The 9,378-nt window shown below is 40.6% G+C and overlaps 1 protein-coding gene across 1 annotated transcript in view; it reads left to right on the top strand.

Annotated features, from left to right (window-relative positions):
* The first annotated feature begins 313 nt into the window (after positions 1-313).
* The window catches only part of chrnb5a (cholinergic receptor, nicotinic, beta 5a), a 33,600-nt gene continuing 24,535 nt past the window's right edge, over positions 314-9,378 (top strand). The window contains exon 1 of the mRNA XM_028598388.1: positions 314-349. The gene's annotated coding sequence lies outside the window, so the exon portion shown is untranslated. The remainder of the gene's footprint in view (positions 350-9,378) is intronic.

The following is a 9,378-nucleotide window of genomic DNA, read 5'->3' as shown; positions in this document are numbered from 1 at the left end:
ACATCTTGACTTTTGCAGGCCAGAGTAGCTGGAGATATTAGCTGAAGCCTAAAAGTGGGGATATTGCCAGCCAAGAAAATGCTGAGATGTGCACAGGAGGAAGAGAAGGAGGGAAATGAAGAAGGAGAAGACAGTCAACTGGAGAGAACAGCCAGGTCAGAGCAGGAGAAGACCACAGAAGGAGATGCAGAAATGAGTGAAAGAGAAGAGGGAAAGGAAGAATTGACTGTGAGGGATGAAGAGGAGGCTGCAGCTTCAGAGAGACAGGAAAGAGGCAGAGAGTGATCAGGAGGAGGCAGAGAAGACGACAGAGAGGAAGAGGAGGCTGCAGTTACCCCTGGACCACATGGTTGGTTTATAGTCTCCTTACATATAAATTGCAGTACAGTAACATAACATGTCGTGACCTGACGTTTTGCAGTTTTTGGCTATTTCCATTCTGTTGTATATGTTATAGGGTTAGATATGTAAATATTTACATATACAACAACAGTTCACTCTTCTCAAAACACTTTACAGATAGAGTAGGTCTAGACCACACTCCTTAAGTTACAAAGACCCAACAATTCTCCCAAGAGCAAGCATTTGGTGCAACAGTGGCGAGGAAAAACTTCCTTTTGGGAAGAAACATCAGACAGATCCAGGGTCTTGGTGGCCGCTGCCGGTTAGATACAGATGGATACAGATATACAGATATAGAGAATTATGATTCATAATAATGGTAATTATAGTAACAAAAAAGATAATGGAACTATGACTAGAAATAATAGTTGTAGCAGTTTAGGGCGTAGCAGCTTAGGGCATAGCAGGGCATTGCAGGGCGTAGTAGGGCATAGCAGTTTACGTATGGGGGTTCCCATGTACCGTCTTCCCCTGCCACCCTACCAAGATCTCTCGCTACCCCTTTGCCCCCCCATGTAAAATTTTCTAGATCTGCCACTGCATCCATTTCTATTCATATCTCAGGATTGAGTTGGCTTTAATGAGCTTTCATTTAAAACATATTACAAGCATACAACAGGTAATATACTGTTATTTGTACCTGCATCTATGGGGAAATGGGTATAACCACACCTTTTTTGTGATTGAAGCACAAGCTCATGCTCCTGGACACATTCCCAAGTGTATGTGTTACTTCCTTTACACTAGCCATCACACACAGAGCTGTTGTGACAGCTTAAACTGAGTCATTAGCTGAAGTATGGCTGAAATTATTTTGAAAGAAATGTTCGAATGACTGTTTGAATCAGATCCAAGCTGCTGTCACGATGTACCAGTAAAGTGGTAGGTGTTGTTTGCATCAAGAGTCAGCTAATCCGCCTAATCTGAGTGAAACACTTCCAAAACATCAGTGAATGTAATGAGCTACACTGAAATATCGTGCCAATAACGAACATAGATTCATTTTAAGGAAACAGCACATTCATACTCCTGTTACTGTAATGGTTGTGTAATACAGACAAATAGAGCACAGAAGCATTGTGTGAAACCTGTGTACTTGTATATGTACAAGTGCTAAGATATTTTAAAGGAAGCAATCAAATTCATTTTTCACCCATGAAACTGTGATAAGGACTTTTGAAAATAATTATTGCACTTCCTTAAAAGGTCACAGAAAGTTAACGTTAATTTGTTTGGATGCACATGCACTCAAAAAAAAAAAAGAATAAAGAATGTGATGATGTAAGAGCACAGAGGACTAAGTGCAGGGTAAAAGCTGGGGGCTTTGGTGACTGAAACATACACCTGTTACACTTCTGTGTATACAGTATGTGTGCCTTTGCCTGCTTGTCTACGTCAGTGCTTTTCCCCTGGACTTATTACAATATAGAGCTCAACAGTGTGGTTCCCGAAGTAAAATCCCATTCATTTTCTCCATTTAAACCATCCGAATGTTTCTGCTTCTGTAGAAGCTAGAAGTCCAAATGAAATCAACCTTGTTTTAAGAAAAACATGTATAACTTGCTTAAATACTTCACTACCCACAATCCTAAGTGTAACAGTGATGTCTCTGATTGGTGGAACTCTGTGTTACCATGGAATTGTTTACCGCACGGCAAAACGGCTAGAGCGAGCTTCTACTAAGGGGGTAAGCTCAAGGGGGTAAGCTTCGCTTCAGAACTCGAACCTCCGATGGCGCCATTTTGTTGCCACAAAGGTATCACCTCTTGTTAGCATTCCGCTGACCGCCATTTTTTTTTTACGTCACTTGACTGCAAATAACTTTACATCTGAAGCGTTTAAAGACTCTATTTGTCCATTGTTTATTTCTAAAGAAACACGACAACGTATAAAAGGCTCCATTACCTTGTACCTCACGTTATGGCTCCGTAGCAGACGTTTTTGTAAAAATAGGCTAACGATTGTGTCACATAGTATAGGAATTACCGTATAGTACAGGATAAGCTTGCAGGCAGTTTTGACTTACATGAGCTGTTTAGGTTTAATTACTAATGTTAACTAGCATGTTAATTAGCAATAATTAGCCTGTGCCCATGTTATCTCCTTACATACACCTACACTCTCCGTATCTGTAAGATTGGGAATGATTGAGATTTCTCTTGGCACAGCTACCAGAAGACTTACAACTTTCAGACAGGTTGCTCACGTCACATTCTCTCAGTTGGAGGCTGCGCAGTAAAGCTTGCCATCACCGGAAAAGTGCTTCTAATAGCCTTCACTGGTCTCCGTCCAGAACAACGAGGTCTATTGGTCCATTATATACTGTCTATGTCTAAAACAGCTGAATGTGATGCATACACCCCTAATTATTATTTTTTAGTTTATATCGATATTTATTTAAGGAAATCAATGCCAAATGAGTAGCGTGAGTATATCGATCTATCGATACCACAGGATCGATACGCCCATCCCTACTGTTGAGCTATTGATAGTGTCCTGCAATACCTGTAGCTACAAGCTATATTTATCTAATATTTGCATGTAGGTCCAAGTATTTGTCCAATTTTATTACCCTTTGTTTAAGGTCCCATATTAGAAAAAGCGAGATTTTCATCCAATTTTTTTTATAAAGCAGGCTGAGGAGCTTTAACCCAGGAGCCTGGTCCTGACTGCTAAGTTGGTCTTTGTTAAGACCAGTCTTTAGAATTGACTTCACGTCGGTTGCACCAACCAAACTTAAGCCTAGGCTTAACTACGCCCGGTCTTAGCGATGCGCGTTCATGTGAATGACCACCGAACTATGGCTATTGCCGGGCTACAGTAAACGATGTTCCTCTGTTTTGTAACCGTTTCAATGGAGGATCAAAGAAAAAGAAAAGGCAATTTCACTGACGTTGAAAATTGATAGAGCTGTACAGGCAGCACAGACATATGTTGACTGCCAAGCAGTCCAATGTTATAACATGGAGACCGATAACTGAGGCGATCAACGATTGTTCTGACTCAGGCGGCCTTCGTACAGAGAGTGATGTACGAAAAAAGTGGAAAGACCTTGTGAGCAGAGCGAAGAAGAAAAAAAAACATCCAACCAGTGGGGGTCCTCCCCATAAAACGTCAGTTTATAGTGACATAATTGCAGAGCTGTATAGTGACGAAGTAGAACTACTTTACTACTCTACTTAAGTACTAAAAGGCTGTATCTGTACTCTACTGAAGTATTATTTTTTTCTCCTACTTCCACTTTTTCTTGAGTACATATTTTCGATGAATGAAATACTTTTACTCCGATACATTTTTTATGTGCTGCATCGTTACTCGTTACTGTTGTGAATTCCTCAAGCTACAGAGACTGTGTAGATTACAGTGTGTGTAGTTACGGCTATGTTAGGTACGTACGAGATTGTGAATCCCCGAGATCGCGTTGTGATTCTTTTCATTACGGTTGCCCGTTCAGAAGTCAGAGACGATGTAAGTTTGTACTCTTTCTATTTAGCCATTGTTGCAGCAGATTAAGCTATTCCTGAGTTTCTTCAGTGTGCAATGAGTACTGAATGTTAACCGTTTGACCCTGTGATGTGAAGCTGCTAGTTTACCTGTATTATGCTAGCTTGCTAACTTTCCACTGTTATGTGTGATACGTTTTTTGGGGCTTTAATCGTTACTGTGCTGGAGAGGATGTTCATTTTACTTGCACAGTGTAATAATTTGTTATTTTTAATATAATATATTTAATATTTGTTAATGCCTTTGGCTACAGCCTTGGCTAAACATTTGAAATAATATAAAAAATATGATATTCAAACTTTTGATTGCTTTCTTTAATAACTAAATAACACAATACTTGTACTTTTACTTTCAGTACTTGAGTAGTACATTTTAAAATAAACTACTTGCAATACTTAAGTACAACATTTTTTTAATACTTTAGTACTTCTATGTGTGGTGCTTAAAGAGCACTTCTACTTCTAGTCACTTTATTGATAGAGCACTTGTACTTTTACTCAAGTATTGGTCTCTAGTACTTTATACACCTCTGCATAATTGTAGATACAGTATATTTGGAGGGATTGCAGCGAGGACAGCGAGAGTGTGAATTGGGAAGGTCTGTAGAAACGTGCTTAGGCCGGCGTCACACTGGCTGCGTGGCGGCTGAGTGGATTTTTCTATGTCTTTACACATCAGAAACATGTCTGACGCTGCTGCTGCTAGCCTTGTCTGTACACATGTATGTTTCCCATACATGTGTTTGCACTCAAGCAGTAGTATACTTTGTGTAAAACATAAATATACACTGATTTGATTACAACAAAGACAACGTCGGCAGTATTGACGGCAAAATAAGCTACAGAATATTTTGTTCTGTATTGACAGGTGCAATATTTGAAAATCGATCATTATTTATACATTTTTTAAATTACATTTATATCTGCATTTATGCCAAAACCTAGAGACTTTCAAACATCAAAATGTCATTTATTAATATGTATTTGTGTCAAAATGACATATAAACATCTTTTTGTATTCTATTTTGCCTGGAAACGCTTCCAACACACTTGCAGACCTGCCAACCTGTACGCATTTTGCATAGTAGATACGCATTTTGACATCAAAATACGGTGATACGCTTTGTCACTTTAAACTACGCGAAAATCAGACTGCTTTGAGTTCACTCGTTGACGTGCAGTAGCGTCTCAGTCTAACTCTTGATGGTAGTAGGCTAAAACCATTGACATATATGCTAAAACAGCGTAGCAGCCATGAGCATGCTGGAAAAAAAACTAAAGAAGAAGAGTTCGACCAATCACAGCGTAGGGTTTCTTCCTATCGAAACGTAGCTACGTTAGAGGCAACAGAAACATCGCTGCATGTGACGCTAGTTGACACTACTTGGCTAGTTAACACTACTTGGCAGCAGGTAACGTTATCCTACCATTAGCTACAAGCTGGATTAAACACGGTTAAAATGCTGACTGATAACGTTAAACGATGTGACTATATTTCACTGTAGACGAGACACGAGACGTAACAGTCTGCAGCTGCCGCTGTCGGAAAAACAACAGACGGTGCGTCACTTGAAACTGATCTCGTGGTGAATTCAAAGTGATTGTAAAATATGCTTTTTCCATCTAGTTGTTGTTTTTGTCGTTTACCAGCAATTTACTGGTGAAATAGGTGATTATTATTACATTTTTAATAAATAAGTTAGTATAGGAGGCCAATTTTGGAACAATATAATAGTAATCTTATAGAAATAGGCTATTATAGGCCTAGTATTTTGGGACATACTATAAAAGTATAACAGTATTACAGCCCAGGTTACTTCTATCTCTATTATAATATATATATATATATATATATATATATATATATATATATATATATATATATATATATATATATATATATATATATATATATATATATATATATATATATATATATATATATATATATATATATATATATATATATATATATATATATATATATATATATTTATATTATAATAGAGATCATAAGTAACCTGAGCTACACATCACTAAAAATCTTATAGTATTACTCATATTTACAGATCATGGCAGACAGATGGCCTACATGATGTTAAGAGGATGGGGTGTGTGTGTGTGTGTGTGTGTGTGTGTGTGTGTGTGTGTGTGTGTGTGTGTGTGTGTGTGTGTGTGTGTGTGTGCGCGCACCTTGCAGTGGTGCATGGTGTCAGACGAGGACACTGGCAGGGAGAGAGAGGGCAGCAAACCTAAAAAGAAGCGGGTCTGTGCCCCTCAGAAGTTCCTGACAAAATATCAAGAGCAGTGGCCATGCCTTCGCCCCTCTAAACTGCCCAATCATGCCTTTTACACTTTGTGTAATTATGATTTTGACATTGGCCATCAAGGAGCTACAGGTAATAATATAGCTATCATATGAATGGTTGGTTCCCGTTTAATTAAATACTTGAAGGCAATTAATTTATGGATATCAGTTTATATAAGCACACCTAACATACAATTAAATATTGATCATGAAAAAAATGTTTTAAAGCAGGTGTACTGAAAGAAGTATAGCGTAGTAGTGCAGAGCAAGTGATAAATATATAATCATAGTTTTTCCTAATCACTTTTACAGTCTAACCTAAAATTATGAAGAGAGGCTTTAGAGTGTGTGTGTGTATGTGTGTTGCAGACTGTCGACGGCACGTGGAGGGGAAAAAACATTAAAAAATTGTGGCTGCTACAGACTCAGTGCCTAGAATTAACTCATTCTTCGTACAACCACAGGATTTGAGACCAATCCGCGCATAAACCCTTTACACTACATTCATTGTACAACACAACTTGCCATTAGCTGCTGCAGACCATGCTGGACCACTGTTTAAGAAGATGTTCCCTGATAGTGAGATAGCCAAACAGTATGGCGGTGGCAGAACTAAGACTGCTGCCATATTAAAAACACTGGCCTGGCATGACGATGAGTGCATTACAGAAGCAATGAAGCAATCTCCATACAGCCTTGCTACAGATGGGAGCACAGATATGGATGACATAAAAATGTACCCCATTGTAGTGAAGGTGTTTAATGCCAGTCTTGGTAAGGTAGTTGTGATGTTGCTCAAGATTTGTGAATCAAGAGAGTCTACCGGGAGAGCAATATTTGAATTGCTTGATGGTGAACTGACAAGGAGAGGCATACCATGGTCAAATTGTGTCAGCCTTGCAGCTGACAATGCTGCAGTTCTGCAAGGCTTAGGGAAAGGTGTAGCAGCTTTTTTGAAGGCACAACATCCGCATATCTACCTAGTTGGTTGTCTCTGCCACCTGATACACCTAGCTGCAGAGAGGGCATCCAGGCAGCTTAGTGTGAACAACGAAGACTTCCTCATTACCATCTATTACTATCTAGACAAAAGCAGCAAGAGGATGTCGAGCCTACGTGATATTCAAATCATGTGTGACACAGAGGTGAGGAAGATCCTCAAGCTGGCCACCACAAGATGGCTGTCTCTGGGGCAGTGTGTGAACCATTTACTGCAACAGTGGGATGCTCTTACTGTTTTCTTTGGTAATGAGTTGGATGCAGGAAAGAAAAAGAGGACAAAGTCCCCAGGTTCCTCCAATCTGCCAAAGCTTCCACCTGGTCCTACACAGAAGCCAAAAACCACACCCTCCACCAGCATGCCAGCTACAGTGCAGCCCAAGCGCTCCTCTGTCCTACCAAAGCTGTCTGCACCTCCACCTGGTCCTACCCAGAAGCCTAAAGCCACACCCTCCACCAGCATGCCAGCTACAGTGCCTCCCAAGCAATCCTCCTCTATCCTAACAAAGCTGTCTGCACCTCCACCTGGTCCTACCCAGAAGCCTAAAGCTCCTGCAGCTCCTCCTTGCTGCAGAGTTTGACTTAACAAATTTCCTCTTCAAGCAAAACGAAATTGGAAAAAGAGCTGCAAAAGAAAAAACAAAGGCCAAAAGAACCGAGAAAGAAGAGAAAAAGGATCTGACAAAACCTGAGAAGGTACTTCAGTTCCTCATCAACCATATGTCAAAGGTGTATTCACTCTTTCTGAAGAGGGTCATACCAGTTTTTGACATCAGCAACCAAATACTTCAAAAAGAGGAGCCATGCATACATATCCTGCTTCCAACTTTGGAGCTGCAACTGCAAAAGATATTGCTTTCATTCTGTAAACCTGAGCATGTGATAACTATGCTGAATGAAATTGGTAGAGGTATCAGGCAAACCATCACAAGTGAAAAGCAGCTGCCTGATGAGGAACTCTCAATTGGGCGTGAGACCCAAGTCTTTATCCAAAGCCAGGGCAACTTAGAGCTGAAGCCATTCTATAGGGATGTGAGGAAGTTCTTTTCATCTGCAGCTGACTACATGCTTTCCAAATTTCCATTTGGGGATGAGCTACTTATGCATGCTGTTGTGGCCGACATAGAGAAGAGGCAATCGGTGAAATTCTGTTCTGTTGACTTTTTCATCAGCCGCTTTCCTTCCATTTTGCCGGACAGTGTAACAGTGGATCAGGTAGAGGATGAGTTTAGGATGTACAGTGGGGGAAATAAGTATTTGACCCCTTGCTGATTTTGCAGGTTTGCCCACTTACAAAGAATGCAAAAATCTACAATTTTAATCATATGTACATTCTAACAGTGAAAGACAGAATCCCAAAGAAAATTCCAGAAAATCACATCATATGAATTTATTAAAATTGATAACCATCTGATGAGGAAAAACAAGTATTTGACCCCCTGGACAAACACCATGTTAATATTTTGTAGAAAAGCCATTATTGGCCAGCACAGATGTCAAACGGTTTTTATAGTTGGTGACAAGGTTTGTGCACATTTCGGCAGGGATGTTGGCCCACTCCTCCCTGCAGACAGCCTCCAAATCATTCAGGTTCCGAGGTTGTCGCCTGGCAACTCAATTTTAAGCTCCCTCCAAAGATTTTCAATCGGATTCAGGTCTGGAGACTGGCTAGGCCACTCCAGAACCTTGATGTGCTTCTTCTTCAGCCACTCTTTTGTTGCTTTGGCGGTGTGCTTAGGGTCGTTGTCGTGCTGAAACACCCATCCTCGACCCATCTTCAGCTCTCTCACTGAGGGAAGGAGATGTCGGTCCAGAATTCCACGATACATGGCCCGTCCATCCTCCCCTCAATACGATGGAGTTGTCCCGTCCCCTTGGCTGAAAAGCACCCCCAAAGCATGATGTTGCCACCCCCATGCTTGACGGTGGGGATGGTGTTCTTTGGGTTGTACTCGGTGTTCTTTGCCCTCCAAACACGACGAGTTGAGTTGAGGCCAAAAAGTTCTATTTTGGTCTCATCTGACCACATCACCTTCTTCCAGGCCTCTTCTGAGTCGTCCAGGTGGTGAATGGCGAACTTCATGCGGGCCTGTACATGTTTCTTCTTGAGCAGGGGGGGACCTTGCGTGCGCTGCAGGATTTCAATCCATGACGGCGTAGTGTGTT

This window comes from Perca flavescens, chromosome 2 (assembly GCF_004354835.1).
Source record: "Perca flavescens isolate YP-PL-M2 chromosome 2, PFLA_1.0, whole genome shotgun sequence".
NCBI lineage: Eukaryota > Metazoa > Chordata > Actinopteri > Perciformes > Percidae > Perca > Perca flavescens.
This window is presented reverse-complemented; position numbering and strand designations above follow the sequence as displayed.